Source organism: Pseudomyrmex gracilis, unplaced genomic scaffold, assembly GCF_002006095.1.
Source record: "Pseudomyrmex gracilis isolate BER0280 unplaced genomic scaffold, ASM200609v1 scaffold_70, whole genome shotgun sequence".
Lineage (NCBI taxonomy): Eukaryota > Metazoa > Arthropoda > Insecta > Hymenoptera > Formicidae > Pseudomyrmex > Pseudomyrmex gracilis.
The window spans coordinates 637440-643439 of NW_018020654.1; the positions used below are offsets into that span (position 1 = coordinate 637440).

The 6000-nt window shown below is 39.4% G+C and overlaps 1 protein-coding gene across 3 annotated transcripts in view; it reads left to right on the forward strand.

The window, feature by feature from the left end:
- The first annotated feature begins 3104 nt into the window (after window positions 1–3104).
- The window catches only part of LOC109854582 (cAMP-regulated phosphoprotein 21), a 35088-nt gene continuing 32192 nt past the window's right edge, over window positions 3105–6000 (forward strand). The window contains exon 1 of one of the 3 annotated variants that reach the window (XM_020427811.1): window positions 3105–3176. The gene's annotated coding sequence lies outside the window, so the exon portion shown is untranslated. The remainder of the gene's footprint in view (window positions 3177–6000) is intronic. The other 2 variants (XM_020427813.1, XM_020427808.1) reach the window with 2 other exon arrangements.

A 6000-nucleotide genomic window follows, 5' to 3' on the forward strand; every position in this document is an offset into this window, starting at 1 on the left:
TATTATATATCGTATATAAAACATAAACAAAATACAACAACACGTAGACGAAATATTTTTAGCTGAATATATATACATACTCTGCACTCACGGATTTGTATTTTACTTACACTTGGATACGGAGGGGAAAAAAAAAGCGAAACTCTTGGAGGAACTTTTGTATAAACTTGCAAAACGCAATGCTCAATTTTTACCCGGAATCGTCGAGAATAACATATATACATAATATATATTCCTGTAAGCGCCACACATTTTATAAGAAGCCACTTTACTGCCAATTCATTAATGCATATCTGTCAAAGTACTTATACATATACGTTTCCTTCCAATGCTAAAGACTTCTACGTACTAACGGGACGTTTAACGCGCGTGCGTTTACAAGAGGAGGATCTGGTTTTTCAACACTCCGACTACAACAAATATATATATATATATAATTAAAAAAAAAAAAATCATCATTATTACACATTAATGCGAGATAACACACAATGCTTATTAAAAAAATGAAAAAAAAAAATTTGTATTCGACAGTGTTAATACTTTTGTATTTTCGTAGCGTTCAAAGTGTATTGTACAAAGTCTTGTATATTATAATAAGAGCGCGTTACATACGTATGTGTGACACGTGCGAGTTAGAGCTAAAACTTAAGTAATATGAAATAACAATTTTTTTTTCTCATATTTTTGCTTGAGAGTAAAACGAAGAAACATATATGTGCGTTAAATTAAAGTCCATGTATATTGGGAGTTTCTGAAATTTGTTTTTTTAATACACGTCGCGTCGAGAGCAAAGTTTGCGTCGTACGGAGAGAAAGTTTTTTTTATCGAGTACTGTAATGAAATATTACGAAATCCGAGATGTGGAGTAGGGGAGTCTGAATCATAATCGTATTTATCTCGTCGGGAATAATCGTCGACTCGACGAGTTAATTATCGCATAACGTCGTAATATTTTTGACGTGTATATTACTTGAGTTTTTGAACGACTCGCTTTAGCGACGAATCGCGACGCAGCAAAAACGAAACTTTGGAAGTAACTGAAAAAAAAAAAAAAAAAAAAAACAAAAAAAAAAGTGACGGACGTGATATTTCTTAGTGTGTTAGTGGTGTTGCCAAATTTTTAACAGACTTCTCAGAACATTTGTCCAGTAAAAAAAAAAAAAAAAAAAAAAAAAAACAAAAAAAAAAGTGACGGACGTGATATTTCTTAGTGTGTTAGTGGTGTTGCCAAATTTTTAACAGACTTCTCAGAACATTTGTCCATTGAAAAGTAATCGAGAGAGAAATAAGTATCGCGCACCCCCTTCCCCCCTTGTCGGTGATATAAACACGTAGATGATACCGCCTAAAAACAAAATACAAATTTATACAAAGAATTAAAGAAATTCTTTTTCTCGTCGGCTTTAACTCGGTGAGAGACATCGTATTTCTTAGTTCTCAAGAGAGTGTATTCTGTTTGTTGTCTCAAGTAGATTCTACGTATTCTTTCGTCCCGTAAGTTAGGACTGCGTGTAAAGAGAATTACTGCGTTGTATTTTATATGTCTGAACGTGCAACATACAAATAAATTTATAATTTTTTTTTTTCTTTGTTTCTATATAGAAAATATATCGACACATTTTACGTCATGTTCTTACGTAGATTTTTTTTTTGTTTTTTTGTTTTTCAAGTTTTATCGCAAAGCTCGTTTATCGCGAAGAGAATTTATATGAACCGTTTGCAGCTTGTGTGATGAGGTAATAAATACGTGTGTGCGCAATTGCGTGTGTATGTGCGTGCGTGTGTGTGTGTGTGGGTGTGTGTGTTCGCGACTATTAAACAATCGCAACAAGTAATCGAGAAACAGGCCTATACCGAAAAAGGGCCTGTGAAAATATTTTACCACGAAATATAACTAGCGTAACGTAAGGTACATACATACATATATATATATATATATTTATCTAAATGCATATAAAGAGTTAAACATTTATTTATTTGAGTTCTCTTCACACACGCGCGCGCGCGCTGGTTTCATCGGAATACGAATGTGCGCGCGAGAAAAAAAAAACACGCGCAGAGGCGCCGACGCGCGTTCTCGATCCTCGTTAACACACAATTTTTTTTTACTCTCATTATTATTAAAACTATCAACGAATCGATCATTCGTAAATAATTAATAGCGTAAGGAAGAAATATTAGGGAATTTCAATTGCCCTAATATATTATAGCATTTATCGCGACTGGCTTATCGATGTGTATGTAAATATTGAAAGAAACAAACACTCGCCACTTTACACAAGAGATGATTAAGTATTTATATATAATATAATATATATATTATATTATATATATATAATATATATATATATATAAATATGTAATATATATATAAATATATATATAATAAATATATATATATATATATATAATTCTTATATTTGTACGATATATACATATAATATAAGGAAAAAAGCCCGCCCCGAGAAAAAACATTCATAACAAGTGTGTGATAATATTTGTAAAACTTGATATTCAATAAACAATTTTATGTTCTTTATAAAATTCTACTCTCCAAAGTTTTATTTATTTATTTTCTATATAATTCCGCTTTTATATTCGACGCAACAAAAACTTTTGTATTGTGAAGTTTTCTATTTTTAAAACTTCTTGATATTTAATAAACAATTTTTTATAAAATTTTTCTGTGTAAGTTTTTACCTTATATATTTGTGGAAATTAACACTAGTCCAAGTTCCAGGAGTTTCATTTTCCAAGTTTTTTCGCGGCACTCGTTAAATAATACGTCGCTGTGTCGTTGCGGGGACATTCGGACATTGTCGCCCCCGATTACGTCTAGTGACTTTACTCGTCGAGTACACGTTTCGCTCGCAGAATTGCAAGATCGAGCGGAGAGAAACGAGAGATCGAAGCGGTGGGGGTGTACGCACACAAGCGAGAACCGCCGTCCGTGTGCGCACACAAACGGCGATTCTCGCTTGTGTGCGTACACCCCCATCGCTTCGATCTCTCGTTTCTCTCCGCTCGATCTTGCAATTCTGTTCGCTCGTCCGCCGACAGATAGCGCGAGCGGTCGTTTTGCAGTTCGTGAAAAAAGCGCAGCACAACAATGCAGGCGTTACGAACGAAGAGACACTGTTGAGATGGTGAAGCGTGGGTGTAATTGGAGTAGTTAGGTGAGTAACTCAAGCGAGCTTTTTGTGCATTTTCGCGTTATCGTTATCGGGGAGGAGTCAGGATCGTGGCAAATAACGTTCGATGATCGCATTCCTCGTTTTTTCCGCACTCGGGGAGGGAAAAACACTTTGCTGTTGGTGCTGGAATTGTTTTGCACTTACGGTGTCTCTCTCTCCGCGGCGATTTTCGTTCGCCGATTTTTTTTCCTTCGCTCTCGAAAATTCGACTAAAACGAGGTGAGATCTCCGGTGATTATATTTTTTTCCCTACCCCTCGATCGTTCCTTCGTCGCGACGCGTCGCGATATCGGCAGGTACATCATAACCTCTCTATCTCTCCGGTATCGAAACGTGTGTACACGCGTAATAAAATTTCCTCGAGCACGCATTCGCACTCACACGCACGCACGCACGCACGCTTTCGTCGACTTGTGTCGGAGAAGAATCACCGGCACAAGTGTGTGATGTTCGCATCAAATTTCACGCGACACGCTCGTGTGTGCGCGAGCAAGCAAAACGAGAGAGAGAGAGAGAGAGAGCCGTCTCTTTCATCGTCTCTCAGCAGATTTTTGTTTTCGGTGTCGAAAATTTTGCCGTGTTCGAATTCGCTCCCTCGTTCCCCCGAAAGAGACGTCGACTTGTTTCCTTTGCGCGCATTCGAAAACGAAAGCTTCGCAGCTTAGACAAAAGAAACGACCAATATGCTCCGATGACAAATCCCCGCGAAAAAAATCAACAAAGACGCTTTTCGCTGGCTCTCGAGAAATGCGGGGGAGGGAAGGAGAGGATTTGATCGAAGGCGCGGGCGAATAAGCTGCCACAATTATCGGAAATGTATGTTGATACGCTTTTTTTCTCTCCCTTCAATCGGGCTCTCTCTTTGCGAATTGTCGCCAACCTCTCGCGGGTTTGTGTTCCAATTCGCGTTCCCTTTTCAACTTTGTTAACGGGAGCTCGTACGATTTATTTATGCATGAGATTCTCTCGAAAATTGTGCATTAAATTTGCAAGCAAACTGCATACATTGTTTCGCAGAGAACATTTGATATTTGACATTTCCATCAGCTGTGCGCAATTATGTCGATCGCGTAACTGAATTTAATAATTCTCTATTTCCCCCGACTTTTCGTCTCACGCGAATAACCGATCGTTTCGCGTCGAATATCGCTTCGCTGTTCGAAGCTTCAAAATGTCCACGCGATATATGTTTGTACCGAAACTTACGTTGCCCAGTGCTGTGGGCAACGCGATCAAATGTTATTTTAAATGGTTAAATGTACCGCCGTTATACTTTATTGCGCGCTCGGCGATGATTTTATTCCAGAAACTTCGGGAGTTTCCTGTCCTCAAAAAAAAAAAAAAAATCGGACAAAAAGATACGCGTTTTTCTTCGAACTTCTTCGAAATATTTTATTCAAGTAGCTGAATAATTTAGTGTGCTCTCGCAAAAAAAATGTAAGAGGAAAAGAATCATTAAGAGTCAAAGCGACGAACAAAATTCCCCGTTGAGAGGGACGAAAAACCGATTCGTCTCTGTTCAAAGAAGAATCAATTCTTCATACACTTTTTCTCGAACTTTTCTTTATGTATAATAGTGTATTCGCACGCTGTGTGGACGCTTTCGATTTGACTCTCTCTCTCTCGCGAAACTCTCGCGAAACTCTTTTTTTCTCTGATTAATAAAAATATTACAAATTTTCTCTAGTTTCACACTTGATCCGCGATTTTTTCGCGAATAACGATCTCGACCACGTTCGACCAAAAACACACGGCTAGCATATATTTTATCGCGCCAAATAATATCGCGTAATGTTGAAAAACTCTGTTTTCCCAGCGCTTATATTCGCAGACCAAAAACCGTAAAAAAAATAAAATAAAATAAAATCCTTATTTCGCCAGATGCCTTTGTGCGAATTCCCCGGTCCGACCCTCGTCGGTCTGCAGAATTCTCTTCTCAACAAAGACCCGTCCTTCCATCCTCTTTATGAGGATTAATGAATTCGTCAGGTAAGGAAATTCCTTCGTTTCTCTCTCCGTTGCCCTCCCCCCCTTCTCACTCTCGCATTTTACCTCCCACACGCGCGACTCACCCACACACAAATTTGCACTCCGGTTTCATGTGTCCCTCCCCCCCCCTCCTTCCCTGCCGTCCTCCCCGTTTACCCTCGCCATGATCCAACCCTCTATTGATTGCTCTACCGCACTACTGCCCTACTTTTATGGCTTTACCCCGCCATCCCCTCAGGACGTTCATCCCCGCCATTCCTCCTCCGACGTCACGTATCGTGGTTATAGATACGTGCGGGAGGTGTAGAACGCGCTCGTGAAAGTGCTGCTCTTGCAGGTGCGCGTAGGTGCAGCGTCACCGGGTTTCCGGATGGATAAGGGAGGACGAGAGGAGAAGATTGGGTGTTTGAAGGGAGGAGGGAAAGAGTAAGCTCGCCTGTGCTCGGGGGGAGGTGCGGCCCCTCGGTAAACTCGAACTCGGTAAATCGTCGACGTGTGTTTAATAGGCAAATTCAATTATTCGATTTTGCAATTAGCGCCGCTAAAACCAGGGTTCGGAACGGACAAATATTTCACAGATAGAGCGCAGAACTTTTGAGAGAGAGAGAGAGAGAGAGAGAAGACTCGCAGATCGCGAAACGCGGAAATATGCGAGAGATTTCGCGTTTAAATATCAGAGCGCGGTTTCTCTTCATTTCCGCAAATGTGCGTTTCTTCTATTTTTAAATAGGGTAACTGTCCCTATTAGTGTGCCTGTCCCGATTAGTGTGCCTTTATATTTAAATAAATATTACAGAAAAACAAGTGAAAATAAATA